Raw genomic sequence first — 15010 nt, forward strand, 5'->3', positions numbered from 1 at the left:
ATGGAGACAAATTTGAAAAATCCAAAGCAAGATAGTAAAGCAAATTCAGCAATGACTGGAAATCATTATCAAGTTGAGTTTGTTCCACAATGTCAGGGCAATTTAACAGTGGAGGAAAAAGATCACACATTATCTCAAAAGATGCAGAAAAAAAAGCTTGGTAAACCTTGGCAGCCATTTATATTTTTTTAAAAAATAAATCTTAGAAAACTTGGAGTGGAAGAGAACTTTTTAAACCTGATAAGTGGCATTTACAAACAGCCTACAGCAAATATCTTACTTTATGCTGAATTACTAAATGATTTCCTTTAAGATTATAAATAAGAGCAGGATAATCACTATCATGATTTCAGCATTGTACTGGGGGCCTAGCCTATGCGGTATAGCAATAAAAAAAGTGATTAGGATTGGAAATCCACTCTATAGTAACTCCAAGTAAATCACAACCTCTCTTTGAGTGTGGATGAGACCTGAGACTTGCCTCCAACAACAGAATATGGCTAAGGTGATGGGGGTGGTCACTCCTTTGATTGGTTCATGTTATATGGCAAAAGTAATAGAATAGTTACTCTTGTGATTATGTTATGTTATAGAAGACTGCTTGTTAGCGGACTAGAGTGCACTTTCATGTTGTAAGAAGGCCTGTGAATGAGCCACCTGGCAAGAAACCTTGGGGACCACTAGGAGCTGATGGAAAACCCCCAGCTGACAGCCAGAACAAGGCAGGGACCTCCATCTTACGGCTTCAGATAACTGAATCCTGCCAACAACCACCTGAGCTTAGAAGAGGACGCTAAGTTTTAAAAAGGACCACAGTCTGACTGTCACCTTGATTACAGCCTTGTGAGACCCTGAGCAGGAGACTCTCAGAAACTGTGAGAAAATAAGTGCATGTTTTAAGCCACTAAGTGTGAAGTTATTCATTATGCACCAGTAGATAGCTAATAAAGGAAGAAAGAAACAAACCTGTTATTAGGGACTAGATTACATAGAAAACAAAAGAATCTATGGCTAAATCATAAGAATTAACAGAATTTATTTGGCACTTTTACAGTTGCATTTCTATGTGCTAGCAAAAAACATGTAAAAATATAATTTATAAAAAGTTAACATTTACAATAGCATTAAAAATATAAATAAATAAAATCTTAATAAAATATATGCAAGAAGATTTTGAGTAAGATGTTTTAAAACTTTAATGAAACACAGATTAGTAATAAAAATAATAAAGAGATATAGGCTGGGCGCAGTGGCTCATGACTGTAATCCCAGCACTTTGGAAAGCTGAAGCCGACAGATCACCTGAGGTCAGGAGTTCAAGACCAGACTGCCCAACATGGCGAAACCCCACCTCTACTAAAAATACAAAAGTTAGTTGGGTGTGATGACACACGCCTGTAGTCACAGCTACTTGAGAGGCCGGGGTGGGAGGATCGCTTGAACCTGGGAGGTTGAGGTTGCAATGAGCTGAGATTATGCCACTGCACTGCAGCCTGGGTGACAGAGCTAGACTTTGTCTCAAAAAAAAAAAACATAATAATAATAACAAAGAGATTTAATTGGGTAGGTAAGTTCTAGAATAAAGAGGCTCAATATCATGAAGATGTTAATTCTTTCCATATTAATCTCTAGATCTAATGCAGTTTCATACAAAATTCCAATAGGATTTATTTTATTTTATTTTTTGAGATGGTGTTTTGCTCTTGCTGCTCAGGCTGTAGTGCAATGGCACAAGCTCAGCTCACTGCAACCTCCATCTCCTGGGTTCAAGCGATTCTGCTGCCTCAGCCTCCCGAGTAGCTGGGATTACAGGTACTTGCCACCACACCCGGCTAATTTTGCACTTTTAGTAGAGGTGGGGTTTCAGCATGTTGGTCAGGCTGGTCTTGAACTCCTGACCTCAGATGATTCACCCACTTCGGCTTCCCAAACTGCTGGGATTACAGGCGTGAGCCACCATGCCTGGCCCCAATAGGGTTTGTCATGGAACTTCATAAATGTATTGTAAAATCATCATAGGGAGAAGCAAAGAACCAAGAAGAGCCAAAATACTCTTGAAAAAGAGGACAAAGTGAAGGAGTTTTCCTAATTTGGAAGCTATCAAGATTTATTATAAAGCTATAATAATTAGACATGATACACACAGATAGTTAAATGGACTGATGGAACAGAATAGAGAGCACAGAAATAGAACATTAGTATATGGAAATTTGACACGTGATAAAGTCAGTGCTATGGTTTTGTATTAGTCCATTTTCATACTGCTATGAAGAAATACCCAAGACTGGGTAATTTATAAAGAAAAAGAGGTTTAATGGGCTCACAGTTCCACATGGCTGGGGAGGCCTCACAATCAGAAAGCAAAGGAGAAGCAAAGGCACATCTTACACAGTGGCAGGCAAGAGAGCGTGTGCAGGGGAACTGCCCTTTATAAAACCATCAGATCTCATAAGACTTACTCACTATCACAAGAATAGCATGGGAAAAACCCACCCCCATGATTCAGTTACCTCCCATCAGGTCCCTCCCACTTCATGTGGGGATTATGGGAGCTACAACTCAAAGGTGAGATTTGGATGGGGACACAGCCAAACCATATCAAGTTTGAATGTCCCCTCCAAAACTCATGTTGACCCTTAATCCCCAATGTGGCAGTATTGAGAGGTGGGGCATTTAAGAGTTCATTGGATCATGAGTGCTCTGCCCTCAATGGATTAATCCACACGTGGATTAATGGATTAATGGGCTATCATGGGAGGGCACTTGTGGCTTTATAAGAGGGAGAATCTAGCATAGCACCTGAGCATGCTCAGCCACTTCAGAACTCTGTAGAGAGTCCCTACCAGTAAGAAGTCTCTCACCAGACATGGCCCCTTGACCTTGACATCTCAGCTTCCATCATTTCTTTATAAATTCTCTGCTTCGTACCATACATACAAAAAATCCAATTCTGTTGGATTTATGATTTAAATGACAAAATTTAAAATGTTTGAAGCAGGCTGGGTGCATTGGCTCATACCTATAATCCCAGCACTTTGGGAGGTCGAGGTGGGCAGATCACTTGAGGTCAGGAGTTCAAGACCAGCTTAGCCAACATGCTGAAACCCTGTCTCCACTAAAAATACAAAAAATTAGCCAGGTGTGGTGGCGCACACCTGTAATCCCAGTTATTTGGGAGGCTGAGGCAGGAAAATCACTTGAACCTGGGAGGTGGAGGTTGCAGTGAGCCAAGATTGCGCCACTGCACTCCATCCTGGGCAACAGAGGGAGACTCCCATCTCAAAAAATAAAGAAAAAAGAAAAAAGGAAAAAAAAAGGCTGGGCGCAGTGGCTCACACCTGTAATCTCAGCACTTTGGGAGGCCCAGGCGGGTACATCACGAGGTCAGGAGACTGAGACCATCCTGGCTAACATGGTGAAACCCCGTCTCTACTAAAAATACAGCAAATTAGCCGGGCGTGGTAGCGGGTGCCTGTAGTCCCAGCTACCCAGGAGGCTGAGGCAGGAGAATGGTGTGAACCTGGGAGGCGGAGCTTGCAGTGAGCCGAGCTGGTGCCACTGCACCCCAGCCTGGGTGACAGAGTGAGACTCCATCTCAAAAAAAAAAAAAAAGTTTGAAGCAAAATATAGGAGAATATCTTTATGGCTCTGGTGTAGACAAGGATTTAAGATATCAAAAGCATAATCTCTGAATAAATTTGACTATGTTAAAATTTAGAACTTCTTTTAAGCAAAAAGGCAAAACCAAGAGTGAAAAGATAAGCATCAAACTTGGAGAAATATTCACATATAATCGCTAAATGGTTAGTATTCAGAAAATATAAAGAACTTCTGTAGCCAAAAGTACCATTTGTGAATCTACTTACTGATGGATGTTTTCTGAAGGTCTTTTGCCCAGAGAAAAAATAGTACATTAAAAAGCTTCTGTCTGGCCGGGTGTGGTGGCTCACACCTGTAATTCCAGCACTTTGGGAGGCCGAGATGGGTGGATCACCTGAGGTTAGGAGTTCGAGGCCAGCATGGCCAACATGGTGAAACCCCATCTCTACTAAAAATATTAAAAACCTAGCTGGGTGTGGTGGTGGGCACCTGTAATCCCAGTTACTCGGAAGGCTGAGGCAGGAGAATTGCTTGAACCCAGGAGACGGAGGTTGCAGTGAGCCAACACAGTGCCACTGCACTCCAGCCTCGGCAACAGAGTGAGACTCTGTCTTAAAAAAAAAAAAAAAAAAAAAGATTCTGTCCCAAACAAACAAACTTCTAAAAATCAAATAGAAGGCCTGGGCACAGTGGCTCACGCCTGTAATCCCAGCACTTTGGGAGGCTGAGGTGGGCAGATCACCTGAGGTCAGAAGTTTGAGACCAGCCTGGCCAACAAGGTGAAATCCTGTCTCTACTAAAAATCAAAATTTAGCTGGGCATGGTGGCAGGTGCCTGTAATCCCAGCTACTTGGGAGGCTGAGGCAGGAGAATAGCTTGAACCTGGCAAGTGGAGGTTGCAGTGAGCCAAGATCGCGCCACTGCACTCCAGCCTGGGTGGCAAGAGCAAAACTCCATCTCAAAAAAAAAAAAAAAAAATCAAGTAGAAGACAACCCCCCAAAACAGTGGGCAAATGCCATAGCATTTCATACATTTCAAAGAAGAAAAAATATAAGTGGCTAATAAAGATATAAAAGAATGCTCAGGGAAATGCAAATTAAAACCATATTGAAGTAGCATTTGTACCCCTTAGATGCATACCCCTTAGATGGCCAAAAAATTAAAAGTTAGATGGTATTACTTTCACACTGTTGGTGGCAGTGTAAGTTGGCAACCCCTTTTTGGAATTACATAATTATATTTATAATATGTGTTCTATATAATTATATAACATTTATTTCATATTCATATTAAACAAGTATATGAATACATAATTGTGTATACATATTATATATATTTATATATGTTATTACATAATTTATGAAAATCAATCCTATTCCTGGAGAACATACCCCCCAAGAAAACCTCTTGCAGATAAGGACTGGGAAGCAAGTACAGAAATGATCGAAACAGTACAGATCAGGGGAGAACGTGCCCAAGACCTGGAGAACTGATACTAAATTGTGGTTTATCCTTGCAGTGGAACACTATATGGAAGTGAAAATGATTGAAATAGAGCTGTACACATCATCATAGACGAATTTCAGAAACAACGCTGAGTGAAAAAGTAAGTTGCAGCAGAATACATGCAATATAATAGTATTTTATAAAATTCAGAAGCCAAATTTTGAATATACTTTCTTAGCTATAAATGTGATAAAACTATAAAGAAAGGCACAGGAATGATCAACATAACACGGTGACTGAGGAGGGACACACAGGGGCTTCGACAGTACTGTCATTCTGTTCCTCAAGTTGGATGGCAGGTTCACAGGTGACCATTTCCTCATGCTTTCATGTTATACTCATTACATGATGACTATGTTATAATCATACTATATGTTATGCATATTATATATTATATTATACATATTTTATATTTAACAGTGTTTCATAATATTTTAAGGAATGAGTGGAAATGGGCACATAATGTAGATATGCAGTGCCTAGCCATTAGTAGAGTCTCAGAATTATCAGATTCCAAGATAATTCCTACACAAAACAAGCAAACAAAGGGCATATTATCTAGAATGAAAAGACCATCCATATTCTAATAAACTGAGACAATCAAATAGGGAATCCCTGTTTTAAGGTTGGCATTTGTTATATGCTTGGAAGTGATTTGAAGCAGAAACTGGTTGTGAATAAATCTTCTCCTTATTAATAAAACAGAAGCTTGTTTTTAATGTCATATTATCCCTGCTGAGAAATTAAAAATCCTGGAGGTAGGCTGGGCATGGTGGCTCACACCTGTAATCCCAGCACTTTGGGAGGCCAAGGCAGGCAGATCACTTGAGGCCAGGAGTTCGAGACCAACCTGGCCAACATAGCGAAACCTCGTCTCTACTAAAAATACAAAAAATAGCTGGGCATGATGGCAGGCACCTGTATGTAGTCCCAGCTACTTGGGAGGCTGAGGCAGGAGAATCACTTGAACCCGGTAGGTGGAAGTTGCAGTGAGCTGAGGTCACATCATTGCACTCCAGCCTGGGCAACAGAGTGAGACTCCATCTCAAAATAAAAATAAATAAATAAATAAAAAATAAATAAATATTAAAATCCTGGAGACAGTATTACTTATAACCTCAATCATTTATTAATAAACCTAAATTTAATCCTTGATTTTATAATATCTTTCTATAGAGTTTCGTTTTGGTTTTGCTTTGTTTTTAGAAAAGACAGGTGCATTTACCCTCTTAGGGGATGACCATTGGTATTTTAAAAAAGACATTTGCTGAGAATTCCTTAAATTTTTCTAATTTTCACTAGCCAGTGATGACATTGTCCCTTTTTTGCAGATAGCTTTGGAAGATGACGATACCTCCACAGTTGGCACCGTGTTGTTAAAAACATCCTTTGTTTGACCATTTATACATTTGGTTCTAAAGAAGGTGTTACCCTTAGATTCTTGGATCTAAGGAATGTATTTTATTCCTTAAAATACATTAAAAAATACATTATTCCTATGTTAAAATTTAAATTATGTAAATACAGATAACAAAACTCTCTTAATCCTAAAGGTGCTTTTAAAATTCATGCATTTATACATGGCATGCAAATTGGCTATAAATTAGGAAGATTTTATTCTAAGTAACCAAATCTTAAGGCGCTAAAGCAAACCTGCTTTATAAAATACATTAATTCAAGGACTAAGCAATTCCTGAAAACAGACTGATTTACTGTGCTTCTTAATGTTTCCTCAAACTAGAATATGAGTGATGGTGGTAGAAGGAGGAAGTAGCTCATACTTGGAGGAACAAACAGTTGCTGGAATATGCTTGTGGTTTAGAGCTTCTTTCAAAAGTCCTGTTAACTGCAAAAGAAAGGAAGGACTAATATTTTCCATGATTTCAGTAACATCTTTATGAAGATGCTCCTTTTGAATGTGGTGCAGAAAGTTAGAAAACACTTAGGCATGGTATCTGGCATAGTGCCCCCAAGGGAGCGTTTCATATACAGGCGGTCTGGGGCTTATGATGCTTTGAGTTAAAATTTCTCAACTTTATGATGGTTCCAAAGGCGATGCACATTCAGTAGAAACCATACTTCAAGTCCCCATACAGCCATTCTGTTTTTCATGTTCAGGATGTTGTTCCCATAAATTACATGAGCTATTCAACACTTCATAATAAAATAGGATTTATGTTAGATGATTTTGCCCAACTGTAGGCTGATGTAGTGTTCTGCGTATGTTTAAGGTAGGCTAGGCTGAGCTCTGATGTTCAGTAGGTTAAGTATATTAAAGACACTTGACTTACGGTATTTTCCCTTCCTAATAAACCCATCGTAAGTCAAGAAGCACCTGTTTCTGATAGAGGTCTACCTTTACCAATTTAAATGGACAAATTTAATGTTCCTGTCTTGTTTTTAAATTGAAGAGCAACAGCAGATCTGAAATAAATACCACAGTTAGCTTTGCATTCTTCACTATTTATTGAACAGTTCAGAGGGCAAGGAAGCAGAGAGAAATGCTCTGAGTGTGTCTTTGCTTGCCAGCTTCTTAATTGTTAACAGTTCTACAATGGCTTTCCTGTATTTTTCTGCGCTTTTTTCTGTTCCCTTCTCTGCTTTGGAGTCAGAAACTTCAGTTCAAATCCCTGCCATGACAACATAACAATCTATCAGCCTGTTTCCTCCTTTATAAATGATGGGTATAATTTCCATCTCACAGGATTTGTAAGTGTTAGAATTGATGTAATGAGGTAATGTATTAATACATACCACTTGCTTCAAAAATAATATGTGTCTCTTTCCACATGCTTCTCAGAACTCCAGTGCCACGATGGACAGAGTGAGCCACTTTCTTCACTGTCCAATATCAATTTGGGAATGGCAGCTTGCTGCGTTTGTATTTTCAGATTTAGTTAACATTACCTTCCATCAGTGAAATAGAATACTTAATCTTTATTATGTATTTCTCTCATTTTCCAATATCTTTAAAGTCATTTTATCACTATTTTAAAAATCAATTTTGTGACCTCTTGCTTTTGCATGGAGGAAAATGGGATTGGTCAAACATTGAAATGGGATGATTGGTTCTCTAATTTCTCTGTATTTAGTCCTACAGCTAATAGCTTCAAGCTCTCTCCTAGGAAGACAGGACTCTGGGTATGTCCAAATGAGTAGATACTCTTAATGAGTTTTCTCTGTTGTATGCTATAATATCTTTTTGAGTGTTCCAGAGAATGGAATAAAAGTAGTTCTCTCCATATTAACTAAATGACAATGGCTAACATCTGTGTGGTACTTTGCATATAAGGTGTTTTCACATACAACACTCATTCATTAATTTGTTAAGCATTTACTGAGCTCTGCTACATGCTATGCCTCTACTAGACATCAGAGTATATTATACTGAAGTACTCCTTGACCTTGAGGTGTCATCATAAATTGACTTCCCAAGAAAGCCTTCTCCTCCTGCTTTGTTAAGTCACTCCACCCTTCTTATTGTCTAGTACCATACTCTGTCTCCTTTACGATATTTTCTGTGCTGATTTCCTTAAAGGTAGGGATTGTGTCAGTTTCTGCCACTTCTGTGAGGTCCTGACTGTAAGACCTAGCTATTGCTACGCCTCAAATGGGCACTCAATAAAACCAGTTGAGTGAGTGGAAGAATGGATGAAGGCAACATGCTCATAGGAAAGAGAGAGGCTACAGATTCATTGCTACAGAATGTGATGGGTACTAAGGCAGAGAGGTGGGTTGAGGGCATTGTGTTCATCTGTTTTGAGCTGCTATAACAGAATACCACAGACTGGGTAATGTATAAAGAACAGGAATTTGTTTTTTCACAGGTCTGGATGCTAGGAAGTCCAAGATGAAGGCACTGGCAGGTTCATTTATCTGGTGAGGGTCTAGTCTCTGCTTCCAAGATGGCGCCTTGACTGTTGCATCCTTGAGGAGGGGGGGAAGAATGCTGTGTCCTCATAACAGAAGGCAGAAGAAAAAAGAGGGATGAACTCCCTCTTTCAAGCCCTTTTATAAGGGCATCTAATCCCATTCACAAGATAGGAGCCCTCGTGGCCTAATCACCTTTTAAAGGCCCCACCTCTTAATACCATCACATTAGCAACACCTAAGTTTTGGAGGAGACACATTCAAACCATAGCAGGTATAAAAGACAAGCATTTAATCAGACTGTTTGTCAGTTGATAATTTTTCCTTCCCTGCAGGAGACCTGTCTATGAGTGGCTGGGAGACCTGTTTAATTCTGGGGTTTAGAATTAAAATGGCCATCTGCCTGCAAGTAGAGATAAGCTGCATTCTCCCAAATCAGCTTTGTTCATAATAAAAGTAGCATTTTGGCCTCCATATTCTATACTCTTTATTGTCTATTTCTTAAACAGTTGACAACTTGGTTAGAGAAGATGCAGGCTAGCTATTGCCCCATCCTCTACTTTTTTTTTTCTTTTTTTGAGATAGAGTCTTGCTCTGTCACCCAGGCTGGAGTGCAGTGGCGCGATCTTGGCTCACTGCAACCTCTGCCTCCCAGGTTCAAGCAATTCTTCTGCCTCAGCCTCCCAAGTAGCTGGGATTACAGGTGTGTGCCACCATGCCTGGCTAATTTTTGTATTTTTAGTAGAGAGGGGGTTTCACCATGTTGGCTAGGCTGGTCTTGAACCCCTGACCTCAGGTGATCTGTCTGCCTTGGCCTCCCAAAGTGCTGGGACTACAGGCATGAGCCACTGCACCTGGCTTACTTTTTTTTAACTAAATACCTAATCGTTATGTTATTATTTTGTCTATTATTGCTTTCCTTAACACATGTAAAAATAGACCAAACAGACATGATCATATTTTAGAAAAATACTATTTTCTTTCTTTGAAAAGGAAATAGAAAAAAAGATAAATGACTTAAATTGTCTACTTATCATAACATAGAATTAGAAATCCCAGTCTTTGTGGCTGCCAAAAAAAAGGATAAATGACCAAAAAATGAAATCAAATAAAAACCTTTCATGACTCTTTTCCTATGAGTATTAATATGAGGAAACTTAATAGTTCTGAAAATAAAGATGTAGATTGCTGCAGAATGTAAAACAGGATAAAGTCACAATAGCCAAAATGTGGAAACAACCCAAATGTTCATCCATGGATGAATGGATAAACAAAATGAGGTATAGATGTACAATGGAATGTGATTCAGCCTTGAAAGAAGTGCAATTCTTATATACGCTACAACATAGATGAACCTTGAGGACATTATACTGAGTGAAATAAGCCAGTCACAGAAAAACCAATATTATATGATTCCACTTATGTGAGACAGCTAGAATAGGCAAATTCATGGAGACAGAAAGTAGTTTCCAGGGGGTGGGGGTAGGGGAGAGTAGAGAGTTAGTGTTTAATGGGTATAGACTTTCGTTTGGGATGATTTTTTTTGAAGTTCAGAGGATGGATAGTAGTGATGGCTACATAACAATGTGAATGTACTTCACACCACTGAATTGCACACTTAAACATGGTTAAGATGGTACATTTTTTGGTATTTTACCATAAGAAAAAAAAATTTAGGGCCAGGCAAGGTGGCCTACATCTGTAATCTCAACACATTGGGATGCCGAGGCGGGAGAATCACTTGAGCCCAGGAGTTTGAGACCAGCCTGGGCAACATAGTGAGACCCCATCTCTTAAAAACAAATGGTGTGTGCCTATGGTCCCAGCTACTCAGGAGGCTGAGGTGGGAGGATCACGTGAGCCCATGAGTTCAGGCTGCAGTGATCTGTGATCATGCCACTGCACTCCAACCTGGACAACAGAGTGAGACCCTGCCTCAAAAAAAAATTAGTACGATAAAGCACAGACCATGTATATAATAAAGACACTTCAACCATTTGAAGGAGTGTTCTGTTCTCAAGCCAGAGAGAAGCACATATTATCCCAAAAAAACGCAGTTAGCAAAGCATCCAGGGAAGCTGAAAGGGTTGGTGTTTGGTGGCTGAGGTCAGTAGATGTGACTGCTCTGTTCGTGGCACCCCATGGGTACTTATCATCATCTTCTTAGCCACCACTGACAGGGTCCTGCTTGACAGACTGACCCTGTGATGTGTATATCACATACATTATCACTGGATTTTTGAAACACTTTATAAAGTAGACATTATTCCAATTTGTAGGAATTTAATACCTTTCTGAAATTTGCTAAGTAAGTGGTGCAGCCAGCACTTAAACCCAAATCAGCAGATTCCAATAGTGAAGTACTTTTCTCAGTATATCCCAAGGATAGCTTTTAAGAATAATTGTATGGATAATCTGGAGTAAAAGGAATAAGAATTTCTTCATTTAGGTTCAGTGAGATGCACTGACAAGATGACCACAAATGCAGGAATGTTGGAGTGGTAGTTAATATGTAGATGAGAAATCATTAAAGAGTGGAATAGCAATGTGAGTTTCTGGGGCTACTTCAGTAGGGCTTTTTGGAGCTGATTGAGGGGGCAAAAATTAAAGCTAGAAAGCTCAGTGGAGCAAATTTCATAGTGGCCACAGAGAAACAAAGTTTCAAAATGAGATGTTAAGTGAGAAACAGCAACTGAGGAGAGAAGTAATGTTTCCAGGATCACGAAGGGCATAAGGAGAATTGTTCCTTTAGACTCTAGGTGAGCTTGCAGTAATCCAAGGATTGGTGATTTAGGCCACTGAATTCTGGCTCTGAGTACATCTCTAATCCCTAAACCTTCCCCAAGAGGGATCAGGAGAAGAAAGGGGAGGAAGGGAGTCAGATGTGCCACATATCTGCTACTGAAAAATGCCTAGATGGGAAAGGAGTTTGAAATGTTGTCCTAAAATGAAGTTTCTGAGTTAGATGGGCTGAATTTTACCATGTGTTCACTGTTACTACTGTGTAAAATCAAGAGATTTAAATGAGATTAAGATCTAATTGGCTTTCTGAGATATTGAAAACTAAGAACTCAGCTGGGCCATGGTGGCTCACGCCTGTAATCTCAGCACTTTGGGAGGCTGAGGCGGGCGGATCACCTGAGGTCAGGAGTTCGAGACCAGCCTGGCTAACATGGTGAAACTCTGTCTCTCTTATCAGTGAGAACCAAACCTGAGTCTGCAGGCTTAGGGCAGGGGCCCAGACAATGAGAGGGGCTCTTCTCTTTGAGACTTGTCATCTAGAACTCATTGTCACTGGAAGCCAGAGCCTAAATGAGCCTATCAGTTGCCTTGGGTTACAAGAACAAGTTTTCCTTAATTAATTAATTATTTATTTTGAGACAGACTCTTGCTGTGTTGCCTAGGGGCTGGAGTACAGTGGCACGATCTTGGCTCACTGCAACCTCTGCCTCTGGGTTCAAGTGATTCTCCTGCCTCAGCCTCCCGAGTAGCTGGTACTATAGGCACATGCCACCACACCTGGCTAATTTTTTAATTTTTAGTAGAGACAGGGTTTCGCCGTGTTTCCAGGCTGGTCTTGAACTCCTGACCTCGGGTGATCTGCCCACCTCAGCCTCCCAAAGTGCTGGGATTACAGGCATGAGCCACCATGCCTGGCCAAATCTTTTTACTGGGGAAGCCAAGTAGCAGTTCAGGGACTTGTGGCCACCAACCGTCTCTGAGAGTCAAGGTCTGTTCTTTCTACTGGGGACAGAGATGGGCAGATAACCATGCAGACTTAAGGAGGAGCCATATCAATGGTTCAGCCTGGGAGGAAGTCTGAGCTAGCAGGAACTGGAGGAATACTTTCCCTCTGTAGGAATTCCTGCTCTACCTACTTACTATAGGAGTAAAGTGCTCATGATTTAAACCGTCTTGTCTGTACCTGTTATGTTATAAGGATGTGTTCATGGCCCTATCTGCTAAGAGTGAGTTGTTCTTATACATAAAATAAAAATTAGTAAATTTATACACACACTATTTGTTATGCAAATCCTAAGAGTGATGTTCCAAAAAAAAACAAATTTTGGAAGTAAATAAGTATATAAATAGGCTTTTTTTTTTTTTTTTTTGAGATGGAGTTTCGCTCTTGTTGCCTAGGCTGGAGTGCAGTCACGCAATCTTGGCTCACTGCAACCTCTGCCTCTTGGGTTCAAGTGATTCTGTTACCTCAGCCTCCTCAGTAGCTGGGATTACAGATGTCCGTCACCACGCCCAGCTAATTTTTTGTATTTTTTTTTTTTTAGTAGAGAAGGGGTTTCACCACGTAGGCTAGGCTGGTCTTGAACTCCTGACCTCAGGTAATCCACCTGTCTCAGCCTCCCAAAGAGCTGAGATTACAGGCGTGAGCCACCGCACCCGGCCAAGAAAGGTACTTTAGATAGTGCCAGAGTTGAGGATTTGGCCTGTGACTTACTGCAGTTGCCACACTGCAGTTTCCACACTGTGGCCTTACAACAGTCTTATCCAGTCCTGAAACCCCAGTGCCTTGGAAACATCAGGACTGGTCAGAAGGACAGTAAGTCCTCAAGGTGCCAGCCCCTGCTCCTCCCCACAGATTGAGGGGTAAGTATTCCAAGCTCTCTGCAGGACCTATAACCTGGATGTGGACACCAAGTCCTGCTAGGACCTGCTCCCAGGAGAGTTGATCCCAGCCATGAAACTGCCCTGATGCCTTCATCCTGTATCAGCCTCGTGAGTAGCCGGTAGCTGGGACCACAGGGGCGCACCACCACACCTGCCTAATTTTATTTGTTGAGACGGGTTTTGTCATGTTGCCCAGGCTGGTCTGGAACTCTTGAGCTCAAGTGATGTGCCTGCCTTGGTCTCCCAAAGTGCTGGGATTACAGGCGTGAGCCACCACGTGCAGCCCAATTTGTGATCTTTTATGCATTGTTTCTCTCATGTGGCGTGTTTTCAAGGTTTATCCAACTTGCAGTGTATTAATGCTGAATAATATTCCATTGTGTAGATACACTGTATTTTTATTTTTTAAATTTTAGTTTTAATTGGTACACAACAAATATTTGTACATATTTATGGGGTACAGATGATATGTTGTTACATGCATAGAATGTGTAATGACCAATCAGGGTATTAAAGGTATCTGCCACTTTGAGTATTTGTCATTTCTGTATGTTGGGAACATTTCAAGTCCTCTCTTAGAGCTATTTTGAAATACACAATACATTGTTGTTAACTGTAGTCACCCTACTCTGCTGTAGAACATTAGAACTTATTCCTTCTGTCTAACTGTATTAACCAACCACTCTTCCCTGCCACACTTCCCAGCCTCTGGTATCTGGTATTTTTGTAGAGATGGGGTTTTGCCATGTTGGCCAGGCTGGTCCTGAACTCCTGACCTCAGGTGATCCGCCTGCTTTAGCCTCCCAAAGTGCTGGGATTACAGGCATGAGCCACCACGCCCGGCCTTTTTTTAATGTTTATTCCACATTGTGTCAGTCCTTGCATGTCTCCTGGGATCCATCTGACATGTAATCTGTTGGTTTTCCAGCAGTAATAATTTCACGTAAAATCCTAAATCTGACCTGAAATATTTTCTCTTATTGATTATCTTTACATCAATATTAACCATTTTGATATACTGAGATATAATTCAGTTGGTTCATGACTGTGCCAATAGCTCCATTTTTATATACAAATAGACATGCCTAAATCCAGTTATTTTTTGTAGGCACATTTTATTTAATTAATTTTTAACTTTTAGGTTCAAGGGTATATGTGCAGGTTTGTTATATATGTAAATTTTGTGTCATGGGGGTTTGATGTACGGATTGTTTTGTCACTCAGATGATAAGCATAGTACCTGATAGGTAGCTTTTTGATACTCACTGTCCTCCCAGCCTCCAACCCTCAAGTAGGCCCCAATGTCTGTTGTTCCCATATTTGTGCCCATGTGTATTCAATGTTTAACTCTCACTTATAAGTGAGAACATGAGGTATTTGGTTTCCTGTTCCTGTGTTAGTTTGCTT

The 15010-nt window shown here is 40.4% G+C and overlaps 1 pseudogene; it reads left to right on the forward strand.

Annotated features, from left to right (window-relative positions):
• The window catches only part of LOC129463751 (small ribosomal subunit protein mS31-like), a 60605-nt pseudogene extending 55505 nt beyond the window's left edge, over nt 1–5100 (forward strand).
• The last annotated feature ends 9910 nt before the right edge of the window (nt 5101–15010 follow it).

The sequence above is a fragment of the Symphalangus syndactylus genome, chromosome 15, assembly GCF_028878055.3.
Source record: "Symphalangus syndactylus isolate Jambi chromosome 15, NHGRI_mSymSyn1-v2.1_pri, whole genome shotgun sequence".
Classification (NCBI taxonomy): domain Eukaryota; kingdom Metazoa; phylum Chordata; class Mammalia; order Primates; family Hylobatidae; genus Symphalangus; species Symphalangus syndactylus.